General features: G+C 40.7%; 1 long non-coding RNA gene across 1 annotated transcript; it reads right to left on the reverse strand.

Moving 5' to 3' along the window:
• Positions 1–966: 966 nt before the first annotated feature.
• LOC138746575 (uncharacterized) lies at positions 967–4906 on the reverse strand. The gene is made up of 3 exons (XR_011347035.1): positions 4666–4906; positions 4236–4313; positions 967–1349 (listed from the first exon to the last, which is right to left on the reverse strand). It is a non-coding gene; the product is annotated as an uncharacterized lncRNA (long non-coding RNA).
• Between the last annotated feature and the right edge of the window lie 8788 nt (positions 4907–13694).

The following is a 13694-nucleotide window of genomic DNA, read 5'->3' on the forward strand; positions in this document are numbered from 1 at the left end:
CCACCTGTAAATTGGAGGATCAACACTTGATCTTCCATCTGGGCACTGTCCAACTGGATGGCATTAACTTCCCCGGTTTCTGCTGACAGACCCTCCATTCTTCCCCCCTTCCCGATCTCTCGGTCTTATTTCCCTTAGCTCTCCTCCCCCTCCCCGCTCTATTCAAAGAGCATCCCTCCTCACCCCGGTTGCTGCTGTACACTCCGTTCCTTATCCACCTATTACATCCTGCCTTTGGGACGGTGCTCCTCCCCCTTCCCCTCCCCATCTGCCATTTTTTTGGGGTACCTGCTGATAGGTTGAAGGACTCAAGCCAAAAACGTTGGTTCTGCATCTTTATCTTTGCTACATAAAGCCCACTGTTTGATCTGCTGAGTTTCTCCAACATTGTGTTTTTACTTCAACCATGGTGACTGAAGGTATAATTTTGGGGCTGAGCCCTTCTTTACCACCTATGGCTGAGTTCCTCCAGCATTCCTGTTTTTACTGCATTCAGAGCATCTGCAGACTTTCACGTTCACTCACCTACTAAAAGATTGGGATTCATTCGGCAGGCTAGAAATTGCCACAAGACAGGTTCTGAACCTTACACAGGACACTGCAAGGCTCCATTATTAAACTGCAAGTTACATTTAAACAGATTTCTTCTGTGTTCAGAGGAGTTCAATATGGCTGCCAGCTGTAATCCACTGGGACAAAAACAACACAATTGGTAAGTTCATATGAAGAGCTACAACGTGGAACAGGTGTCAGGAAACAGTCATTTGATATCATGCTTCAGTAGTTAATGCAATGTGATGTGTAATTAATGCCAGTGTTTGCTTTCCTACCTCAACCCTGATGGTGATGAAAGAGGTGCACTGTATTTTGCAAGATTTTTACCTTAACATAACATTTGTTCAATTATAGTTAATCAGTTGCACTTCAGTTTGAAAACTTATTTAATATTTCATTACACTGAGACAGGGAATGCGGTGCAATTGGATTCTGAGGTAGCAGGTCTGTCATCAGAATTACAGTCCACATAATGGGGTAAGAGCAGATATAGTGATATTAAAACACATAAACATTATCCCCTAATGCAAAGATTCCCCATGCTCAAAAAATCCAGCGTTAAAAGTGTCACTGCACCTCAACTTTTCCTGTGGTTAGAACACCTTTATACTTCTGGTCGACAGGAAACTGCTTTCTTAATCCAGGGGCTTATGCAATGAGCAATGTAATTTTCAGACTGTTTTTGCAACCCATCAAATATAACCAGCATTAATTTGTAGCCTCATTTGAAGTCTCTTTATGCAAGATCACGTCACTTAACTGCTTGCTTCTTTATGTGTCGTTACAACTTGTATCTGTGACAAGACAAACAAACATTGTAGTTGTGATAAAGCACGTTGAAGGGAACTTTTTAAAAAAATATAAAAATTCATAATTCAGCTTCCAAGGAATCTATTCCTAGAAATTAGTCTGGAAGCCCTTTGTTACACTCTCTGCTTTGATGCTAATATTCAAGCAGAAGCCTAAAGTCTAACACCTCAACATTCAGGAGTAGCTCCTTTTTCAATGGCATCTTTCAGAGCTGGTGCAGTGAACAAAAGTGCTGGAGAAACTCAGCAGGTCACACAGCATTTATAGCAAGTGAAGGGTAACCAACGTTTCAGGCCTGAGCCCCTCATCATGAGCAAAAAAAAATCAGGCAGGCCACGGAATTGAAAAAGATGGGGGGGTGGAGAGAAGGGGTGGGGGAGAGGAAGTAGAGGCTTACAGGCAATAGGGTAGAAGGGAAAAGTGATGGGGGGAAGACATGGCTTTCTAATGGAGGGGAATGGGACAGGATTGGGGAGATGGAGGAAAGGAGACAGATAGATAGGGAAAGAGAGACTCAGTGGAGGGGTTTAACAGAAATAAGACTTCAATGTTAATGCTGTCTTGTTGGAGGGTGCCCAGATGGAACTCAAGGTGTTGTTGGTCCTATTTACAGAAGCTCCTGTTATACCGTAGTCATCAGATAACACAACCCCAGATCAGTCTGCTCTGTTGTAACATCACATTTTTCTTTTGCACTAACTGCCACCATGCATATTGATCAATCATTTAATTTAGTTTTCCTCTTGTGTGATCATTCAATTTACTTTTATTGGTGTACAGATTAAATAATTGGCCTCAGGTAGGACCTGGACCCAATTCAATTCACCTCTCTTCACTGCTGGCTGTATCAGTTTGAGAATTCAAGTGCCCTGGAATGCATCTACACAGGCTACACCTTCCCATCTATCACAGGCTACACCTTCCCATCTACACAGGCCCCAGTGAGGAACAAATTTGCAACCCCTAGTTTACAAGACTGTCTGTATTGCCATCTTACATTATTCCCTTGTAGCACATTCAGGCAGACTGTTAGATACTTGAGTCAAGGAACCCACACAGGCTGTGGGCCTGCTGATGGTAATCAATGGAGACTAACTCAAGACTAGCTGAAAGTGTATCAAGTATCAGAATTGGGATGCGAGAGGGTGGCCAAGGGTGTGGAAGGCTTCTTGATCCTGTTGAAGGTTTGGATCTGGAATTCAGGTTGCTGGATGGTTTGGACTGAGGTCTTTGAGGTTTGTGGCGAATGAGGGAGCACTGGAGGTGAATCCACAGACACCCAATGACTCTGAAGGAACTCTCTTTTGCTTCTCTTTCTCTGACCGTAAGGGGAACAGAGTAATTTCTGCTGATGGCGAATCTTTGTCTGCCTTAGAGCAGACTAAAGGCATTTTTGTGTAATATTACATCTGTTTCTTTATGACAATAAAACAATCTTGAATTGAGTCATGAACTTAATCATGCTCTTAATTCCACTGTTCTCATGCCTAACCTTGAATCCCATCACCCCAGTACTTTATTTAGCAATAAAATGACCAACCACCATGTATTTATGTTGTTTAAACTCTGGAGTGACTTTCAACACCTTTATTTTCTTCAAACCCTGCTCCATCTTCACTCTAAGTATTTGCATTAAAGTAAGTTGCAGGAAATACTGAGTTCCAAATGAGCATTTTATTTATTGAATGCTCTTGCACCCACAGATCAATGTGTGACCAAGTGGATCACACGTCGAAACATCCCAATAGTGGTGGAATCTGGGGGTTGGGGGGACAAATGGGAAGTTTCAGGAATGTGGAGAGAATAAAATATGATTAGAGAATGATTAGCAGTGAACAGGTGTGCTAAGAGGTGTAAAGTGTGGGGAGAAGGGCCTGCTCTGTGCAAAAGTGCTGGAGAAACTCAGCAGGTCATGCAGCACCGATAAGAAGTAAAGGGTAAAAACTGCATCTGGTATCTCCATTGTGGCTTCCTCTACATTGGCGAGTTCAGACAAAGACTGGGAGATTATCTCATTGACCACCCTCGCTCTGTCTGCCGCAGTAACAGATACCTCCCATTGGCCAAACATTTTCAACCCATACAATATTCCTGCACTTACTTGTCTGTCCATCACCTCATGCACAGCCAAACACAAGCTACCTACAAATTGGAGGAACACCACCGAATATTCCATCTGGTCATTCTCCAGCCAGGCAGAATTAACATCCACTTCCACTTTCTGTTAAACCCACCACTTTATTCAGGTGCCCATCTGCTTTTTTTCCCTCATACCTTTACAAAGGGCTCAGGTTCAAAATATTGGTTACCCTTTGCTTCCTTTACATGACCTGCTGAGTTTCTCCACCACTTTTTTGTATTGCACTGCACAGCATCTGTGGACTTTTCTGTTTAACTGTACTTGCTCTGACTCTCTGACATGGTAGGTGAGATACAAACCAGAGAACATGGGTTAAAGATGAAAGGGGAAATATTTAGGGGGAACTTCTTCACACAGAGAGTGGTGGGAGTGTGGAACGAGCTTCCAGCAGAAGTGGGCTTAAATTTAACATTCTTCTTGAATGGTCAGGTACTTGGGAATGAAGGGCTCTGAACTGGGTGCAGGTCAGTGAGACTAGGCAGAAAAATGATTCGGCATGGACAAGAAGAGATGAAGGAGACTGTTTCTGTGCTGCAATGTTCCAAGGTTCGATGTGATAGTAATGACCCAACAGTCCACCTGATTTAATGGATTTCAGTCAAGCCAAAGAGGACGCACCTAAATAGATTAGATAGGGGTTGGGTCAGGTGAAGAAACGTTTGGGTTCAGTTACATTACACTGCGCTACCTTGTCCTAGTTCAGTACTTTGTCCAAGTCAAGAGGATTTACCTGTTGTTACCATGTGTGTCCTGTCTTCTTGGTCAGACACATTAGTCTATTTTTGAGATCATTAAATTCACAGCGACGCTGAAATATGAAAGGTTGGATCAAACACAGAAAACATCAGGATGAGTTCAGGTTAACAGGTTGAATTTGAATTGGATTTTAATTTTATACGTAATCAACTCTCTACACCCTGTGGAATATCCGGTAAACCGTTTTAAAAACAATGTTAAACCGCAGTTCAAAAATGAGTTTTAATCCCTAAGGTGAACAAACACACAGCTGTTTGGCGAGTCACCTTTATAGTCTTTGGTGCAACATGTTGTTACATTTGGTAAAACTTTGACAATTTCAGTGGCCAAATCATCAATTAGACATCATTAATTCTAGTTTACTACATGCACAATTTAAAGCAAATTAAATATTAAGCAAGTACCTGGCATGTTGCTTTATGGTTTAGAGCGTTAAATTTGGACTGCAGGAGGAAGGGTGATCATGTTGGAGGCCCTCTCTGTTATTATCTCTTGCGCTCGGAGGAAATCATTTTTCAGACTGCAGGTGTAGCTCAACATAATCAACCAGCTTTCAGTCAACATTTTTAACACACTAAATAGCATTGGATTAAATGGGTGAATTCTGAATATCGCTTATCCTTGAAACTCTGAGTCGACTTGATGTCACATGCTTCATGTACAACAGAGCAAAGCAGCCGAGCGATGAGCTGGTCACAGCTGCAAACCTCACAGCTCCAGTGACTCCAGTTCAAACTTAACCTCGGGTGCTGCCTGAGTGGAGCTTGCATGTCCTCCGCAGCTGTGTAGGTTTGCTCAAGGTGCTCCAGTTTCTTTCCACATCCCTGCTGATTGATGGATTAATTGGTTGGTGTAAATCGGCCCAAGAGGGGAATGTAAGAATGAAATGAGATTAATGCAAGATGGGTCCAACTGGTGCTCAATGGTCTGCTAGATTTGATGGGCTGAGCAGCCTATTTCCCTGCCGTATGACTGGCCAATTTCATAGATCCGCTCAAGGCCATAAATGCTAATCCATGTCCTGCAGGACTCCCCTGTGCCTCTCAGAGTTCAATTTTTTTGATTTACAAAATTAGCTCAATTGCTTTCTTGCGTTTTACTTTCCACAAATATTATTGATATTCTTACCACTATTTACAAATCACTTAAGCTATGTTCAACTCAGTTAAACTATTGAACGCTGTAAGTTGCCAACTTAGCTGCTGGGTGCTGAATGTGAGTGTTCCCCAGATACTCAGTCTGTTCTGAACATAACCTTCCCAAATTGATTGACTAGATCAGATTCTCCAACTGCAGCCTTCCAGTCATACGTTACAGTTGTAACAGCACTAACGCAGCAGTTCCAATGTGTGTCCATTCCTTATCCTCTTGTGCACTGCAAGTGTGCTGACACACGATCAGCCATCATCTCTGTAAGTGTGTCCTGTTGTTATCTAGCACTTCAGAATGAGATGCCTGCTTTGATGGGAAAAGTCACAGCACCAACTTCAAAATATTGTCCACTTGTCCTTCAAGCAGATTCCAGGGTCTTTGTGAACTCTCATTTTTAACTCAAATTGTTCGTTTAATTTTACCTTTTCTATCTAGGAGTAAAATTCACAGTTTCCTTCACACATACTTATTGCCATTTTCAACTTAACACGCTCAAACGTCATATCTGAGAAACCATTGGTACATGCTGCCCATCAGCCTCCAAGGGACCTCTGCTATCCAACTCTATTTTAAACAGTGCCCATATAGATTAGTAGCCAAGTCACAAGCATTTATTTTTCTCAAGCTTATAGATTGGGAGTTCCAACATCCTGAGCAGGTATAAATAATTTTGTATCAGATCTAAAACAAAAATACATTGGAATAAAATCAATCTGATTGATAATATTTTAAAACATGATCTGGCTAAATTTTTAATGTATTTGCTTTCCTGACTCCTTAATTAAACAATGTTGGGATTATATATGCACACATGCAAAATAAATGCATAATATATGCATCTGTGACAGTATATAGATATGTTTTGGGAGATAAATTGGTCAAGGTTTGTTAGAGTAGGCTGCATACAAACTTTTTTTTAAACAGATCTTATTTAAAATACTGAAGCTCTGCTAATGCTAGACATATCGGCCCCACAGCCTTTGCAAAAGCTTTGGAGAGAGCCCGAAACTTCACTAATGGATTGTTGTTTACAAAAAGGCAACAGATGAAAGAACTTGTTGGAGGCGCAGATTGTCTGGAGTGGAACTTGCTGTGACTGGAACAGGACAATCTGGCAAGCTTGTGGAAAAACCCTATATGGAAGATGGGTTGTGAGTGCTTAGTTCTCCCTGGTCAAAGCCCTTGTGGCTCATACAAGAGGAGAGACTGGCTGCCTAATATTTCTCTTGAAATAAGAGAAACAAAAAAGAACTCTGTGGTGACCTGCAAGAAAGAGGTCATCATCTGGAAAACCCTGATGGGGCAGGTTTCTTTGGTCAGACACTGAAGTGGCTGATTAAAAAGGAATCAGTTGTAGGTGTCCAGTGTACAACAAATGTCTCTCTGAAAACCGACAAGGACCTTCCTGAGCAGTAACCATTTAACATTCAAGCACCAAACCCTGGTGAATTTTATAAATGGTAAATTCTGTGCACAGTATAAGAATTGCCTGCAACCAGTAAACTTCGAGGAATGAGAAGTGAGATTGAACTGTGAACCAAATAACTTTTCTGAACTTACACACACATTACATACATGTGCGCTTAGAATTAGAAGGGAGTTAAGTTGGGTTAGTTACGTCAATAGTGATAAGTTAAAGTGTGATTCTGTTTTCATGTTTAAAGATAATTAAAAGCAACTTTTGTTTAAGTAACCATTTGTCTTGGTGACTATCTATTGCCACTGGGTTTTGGGGTCCTCTGTGCTCGTAACACAACACACATGCATAATATATGCAATATATTAATATATGCAATAAAAACCCCACAATTCTTCATGGTGAATGTAGGGATCTTCAGTGCTCCTTATCTGAGCTATAGACAATTATTTATCCTGTAGCTGTTTCAATATATTTTAAAAAAAGCAATGAAAATCATTACTCCCAGACTTGATTTGTTTCAAAGCCATTCAACTGTTTTAATTGTGTACTAATTATCTCAAAAACAATACCACTCTGGGAATTTTGTCAGTGCCCTGACATTTGAGGTACAAAGGAGACTTTAGATGCTGGAATCTGGACCAAAAATACAATCTGGTGGAAAAAAAAACAGAAATGCTGGAGGAACTCAGCAGGTAAAGGATATATCACCGATATTTCGGGCCTGAACACTTCTTCACACCTCGAGGAAGGCCTCAGGCCCAAAACATCGGTAAAATATCTTTACCTCCTCTGGATGCTGCGAGACCTGCTGAGTTCCTCCAGCATTTCTGTGTTTTCACAACTATCACAGCATCTGCAGACATCCACGTTTTACTCCAATCTGCTAGAGGAACTCACCAGGACAAGGAGGAGCAGTATCAATATTTTGGGTCAGAACCCTTCATCAAGGCCCCAGACATCGGCCATTCATTTTCTCCCACTGATCAACCTGTTAATATCCTCCTGCAGATGGTCTTTTTGCTCTTGAAGATTTGATCAGCTGTTTTCACTCTTCCCCTGTTCTGGGCCATGTTAACTACTTCATGCTGAGCTTTTGTAATTCTTAACTCTGCATGTAATTCACCATTTTATCCGCCTTTCACTTGGTGGCATTTGTACTTCTCTAACAAGAAATCTTAACAACAGATATCTCACACGTTTTTCAGTCACCAGGGAAAATGGCCTGAGACCATAATGGACTCTCTACTTCGAAACTTCAATCACTTCTTTCTGCCAATGTCACACATCGACAAATCGTTCATGAGCCTTTGAGGACCATTCCTGACCATTACAGCATGGAAGGTTGAACATGAAGATCTGTCAATCCTAACTCCCAAATACAGTTCAGATTGATAATTTTGCAATATCTTTCACCAACATGACAGGAAGGTTTTGATCAAAATACACTTGATTGCAATTTAAAATTCTTCTTCATTTGACCGTTTTATCAATAGAAGGTTTCATTGCTATTTCCCCATTAAAAAGTTTAATCATTGTTTTTGTTTTAATTTTTTTTTATTTTTTAAAAGAGATACAGCATGGTGACAACCCCTTCCGGATGAGGAGGCAGGAACGCTATATGTCTTTATAATGCAGGAGCAAATTGGAGCACCCAGGGAAAACCATCACAGATACAGGGAGAATGTACAAACTCCTTACAGACAGCACCAGATATGAACACAGGTCACTGGCGCTGTAATAGCATTGCCCTAACCGTGGTGCCCTTGTTATGCTGCAAAGTACCAGAATGCACTTCTCCTATCTTACTTGCAATGGTGATTTGATCCTTTTCTTAAAAGTCAATTTTTACTTGTGTAGTATTTTCCTGCAATTAATAAACAACCCTGAACTTCTTAAGGCCAAGGCTCTCACAAGAAAAGTTTTAACCCCAAATTGCCACAAAGCTGCCTCCGATGTTTGTTGGCAAGTCCTTCAGTTCCAAGTGGCACAGTTGGGGTAGCGGTTAGCACAATGCTGTTACAGCACCAGTGATCGGGACTGGGGTTCAAATTCTGCACTGTCTCTAAGGAATTGGTACGTTCTCCCCGTGTCTGTGTGGGGTTTCCCCAGGGGCTCCAGTTTCCTCCCACCATTCGAAACATATCAGGGGTTGTAGGTTAATTGAGCGTAATTGAGCATCATGGGCTTGTGGCCAAAATGGCCTTTTATTGCAGTGTATGTCTAAATTTAAATTTTTAATTTCTAAAACATCTGGATCGATTGCTGCACCTCTTGCAGTTCAAAAGCAATGATGATCATCTTAAATCCATTGCACTTAAGAACACAAGAGGTTAATTTGCTATGCTGAAGCTTTCTAACTTCCCAAACCTCATGCAATTTTTTTCTCTTCAATCAAAAATTAGTCAGATCAATCAGGTCACCTCAAGAGTCTCACGCAAATCATTCAACGGTTGCAAATTCTTAATGTGAGGCACTCTCTAACCAGAATAAGAGATTCACTCATGATTTCTAACTTTAACCAGAATCGCACCAGATCTGAGAATTAAAGCCCTTTCTTGATACTAATATTAATTCATATTCACTGACATATGAAACAAGACATGAAAGACAAATTGGGACATAAAGCAGATGCTTGTAAAGAAGCCTGGTAAATTATAACATCTTGCTATTCTTTCTTTCTTTTTTTTTTAAACTTTTTCTAATATTTATGAATGGGTATAACAGAATTTTAATTGCCCTCTTAATTGGCCTCAAGTCACTTTCTTATATTATGGCACGCCTTAAGGTGAAAGTACTTCCACAGAGCTATGAAATGAAGACCTCCAGGATGACACAATGGTGTAGCAGTTTTTGCTGATCCATTACAGCTCTAGAAGCCCAGGTTCAATTCGGACAGTGGATGTTGATTGATTGGAATTTGCAAGTTCACCTGTGAGTTTCCTTCAGGTGATCCAGTTCCTTGCCTCATCCCAAAACTGTATCAAAAAGCGGCTATTGTAAATTACCCCTATTTAAATGAAAAAAAAATTAAAGAACAGGTTGTAGTTGTACAAAGAAATAAGGATGGGGGAAATGGGAAAAATGGGTTTGATCCTTGGAGGTCGATTTATCCAAAGGTCTGAAAGGACTATGTTTTGTTATTAGGTATATGATTTAGTCAGCGCCAATTATAGAAAAGATATATTTCAATTTCTTGATAGTGATCTTGAGGGGGAGTTGTAAGTGATAGTTTTCCCAGGCACACGCATCTTTTCTTAATGCATAAAAAAATAATTGTTTAAATTTAATATCCCAATAATTTTAAAACCACGTTGTAACCACACACTGTAAGATCCAAACCATCCTATTATCTTTGAGATTAAAAAAAAACTAACATTGAAGTAACTGCAAAAATTTCATAGGTTAAATCATACTCAAATAATTTTTTTTAAAATCACAGGAATGTACAAGTTATTTAATTCGATGTGCAAGTTTGGACGGTGAACAATGAAGGCAAGCCAATAATGAAGTTACAACTTTTAATTTTAAACAGAGCGGTGACTAATCTTGAACCCAACCACATCACCATTTTGGAGCTGTACTTTCACACAAGGAAAGCTAAGTAAAACAATCAGGAACACTTTCTCTCAATTTGAATCTCAGTTTCTTTTCATATTAAAATTTCCTTGCAATAAAAAAAAGGAGAAAATTGAATTGAAAATATTGGCCAATTACCCTCATTTACGGTTTGAATAAATTCAAATGAATTATCAAAAAATAGTTAGAAAATCGTGATCAAATCAAGCAAAGTGTTTAAAAATAACCCCTTTCAACTTTTGCCATCTCATCTTAATTCTATCCCCCTATTTGATATTTCCACCCTAAATGTCGCTCTGCCCTAACGATGCCTCTCATAATGTTATATGTTTGTTCCTTCTTCATTTGAAGCTCAAGAGAAAATAATCCAAGTTTGCCCAACCTCTTGGAGTTAATGCTCATTAATCCAGGCAACATCCCAGAGAACCTCTTTTGAACTCTGTCCAAAGCCTCCTCCACGTTCCTTTAATCCAAAACCAGACCCCACATAATACTCCAAACCAACGTTTACACATTTGTAACATGGCTTGCCAAATTTTATACTCAATACCCCAACTTATGCTACGTGTCTTCTTCATTACCAGATCACAGAGCCAAACATTTGTCTAGTCGTCTTTACATCCATGAACTCTTCTATTTCCTGAAAGGTAAGAGGAGCTGCAATGCATACAACTGGTTTATTGGCTAGAGTTCCACCCCAATCATTTCATCTGCATGTTTCACCTCCTCTACTCTTGCTTACATCTGCTGAACAGAGAGCGATGGAAATATTGTACATCATTAAAAGATCATATTACTCACACAACAATCTTTAAGTGCAAGTTATTTGCTAAAATAAAGAAAATAGAAATGTCATAATTTTTTAAATTTTATATTTTTAATTTTATTATCTTTATATATTAAAATTTTTTTATAATTTATTAAATATAAATTATGTGTGTGTATATATATATGTATTATATATATACGTGTGTGTGTGTGTGTGTGTGTGTGTGTGTGTGTGTGTGTGTGTGTGTGTGTGTGTGTGTGTGTGTGTGTGTGTGTGTGTGTGTGATATATATATCTTCTTCTTTGGCTTGGCTTCGCGGACAAAGATTTATGGAGGGGGTAAAAGTCCACGTCAGCTGCAGGCGCGTTTGTGGCTGACAAGTCCGATGCGGGACAGGCAGACACGGTTGCAGCGGCTGCAGGGGAAAATTGGTTGGTTGGGGTTGAGTGTTGGGTTTATCCTCCTTTGCCTTTTGTCAGTGAGGTGGGCTCTGTGGTCTTCTTCAAAGGAGGTTGCTGCCCGCCAAACTGTGAGGCGCCAAGATGCACGGTTTGAGGCGAGATCAGCCCACTGGCGGTGGTCAATGTGGCAGGCAGCAAGAGATTTCTTTAGGCAGTCCTTGTACCTTTTTTTTGGTGCACCTCTGTCACGGTGGCCAGTGGAGAGCTCGCCATATAACACAATCTTGGGAAGGCGATGGTCCTCCATTCTGGAGACGTGACCCACCCAGCGCAGCTGGATCTTCAGCAGCGTGGACTCGATGCTGTTGACCTCTGCCATCTCGAGTACTTCGACGTTAGGGATGAAAGCGCTCCAATGGATGTTGAGGATGGAGCGGAGACAACGCTATATGTATGTATTTTATATATATATATATATATATATATATAAAATAATATCCAAAAGGTTACTTCACAGAAGAATGACATTTGGCCTATCAAGGGGCAGCAGTTTCTGTAGTGGTTAGCATTAGCACAATGCTATTCCAGCGCCAGCGTTCAGAATTAGGGTCCGAATCCTACGTTCTCCCCATGTCTGCATGGGTTTCCTCCCACCGTTCGAAATGTACCAGGGGTTGTAGGTTAAATGGGTGTTATTGGGTGGTACAGGCGTGTAGGCTGAAATGGCCTGTAACCGTGCTGTCTGTCTAAATTTAAAAAGTCCTTGCTGGCACGACACAAGTGGAAATCCTCCTCTCATCCAATAGCCTTCCAATTTGGGTTTTACAATAAGAATCTCCTGTTACACGGAGCAGTGAGAATGCAGCACCGCCAACCTTAACAGCTCTGGATGAATCCATCAAAATTGATGATGGGGCACAGCACAGTGTACAACCTGATCTTGAGGAGGGGACGAGTCCTTGCACAGCCCATATGACTAGGTGCATGGGCAAGATGAACAAACAGCAGACACAATCTCGATCCCCCTTAGGAGTCCGCTCAAAGTTTATGGGCAGTCAAGTATTTCTCTCCTACTGACTACATAATTTAAAAAAGTTCCAGGCCCCATTAAATATTCTGTGGCTCCCAAGAGGGCCATTTGGCCCCATCGAGAATGGCCACCCAGATAAAACAAGACCAGACTGGTCTTAAGTGATACGAGAAACTTAGCCATAATTCCCAATTCCCCACAATCGCATACTCCTTTTTCTTTGTCACTTTCTGAAACACTAAAAACTTTCTTAAAGTGCACCTTTTAAGTAAAGTTTTAAAAACCAATTATAGTATAAATTTTGGAAGAGAACACAATAATCCTGAGAAATACAGAAACTGCCGATTCTGGAATTTTAAGTGAATAGTGAGAAATCGGGGGGACAGTGGGTCAAGCAGCATTGAAATGGACAATGTTTAATGTCAGACCCTTTAGTGAGGCTCAGTCATCCTTGCGGAGTCTCTCAGTACCTGCCCGACTATTTCCACATCTCTAACACAGTGGATAATCTGGTTCCTTCTCGCATCCCAAAGGGGTATGACAGTAAGTCTATTGGTTACTGTAATTTACCTCGGGTGGGGCAGATGGGTGGTAGGGGAAATCAATATTAGATCAGAAGGGCACACAAGAGAGAATAGATTACAGGAAAAAAAAAATCAGAACAGGATTGATAGGATGCCAAAGGATTAGTATAGACCAAATGGCCTCTTTCTTTCTCATAAAGAAAATAAAATGAGGAAGGCCAAGCAGGTGATATCTTTCACACAAGCTTTTATTCTTCAGCACAGAGAACTGTCGATGACTAGAATTTTAAATGTGTAAGACCACAAGACAGGAGAAGAATTAGGCCATTCGGCTCATCAAGTCTGCTCAATCATTCAAATCATAGCTGATGTAGTTTTCCTCTCAACCCCATTCTCCTGCCTTCATCCCCATACTCTTTGACGCCATTGCTAATCAGCTTCGAGTACACCAAATGGCTTAGCCTCCACAGCCAAATGTGGGAATGAATTCCACAGATTCACCATCTGGCTGAAGAAACTTCTCATCTCTGTTCTACGGGTATGTCCAGCCCTTTCAATATT

Source organism: Narcine bancroftii, chromosome 12 (assembly GCF_036971445.1).
Source record: "Narcine bancroftii isolate sNarBan1 chromosome 12, sNarBan1.hap1, whole genome shotgun sequence".
Taxonomy (NCBI): domain Eukaryota; kingdom Metazoa; phylum Chordata; class Chondrichthyes; order Torpediniformes; family Narcinidae; genus Narcine; species Narcine bancroftii.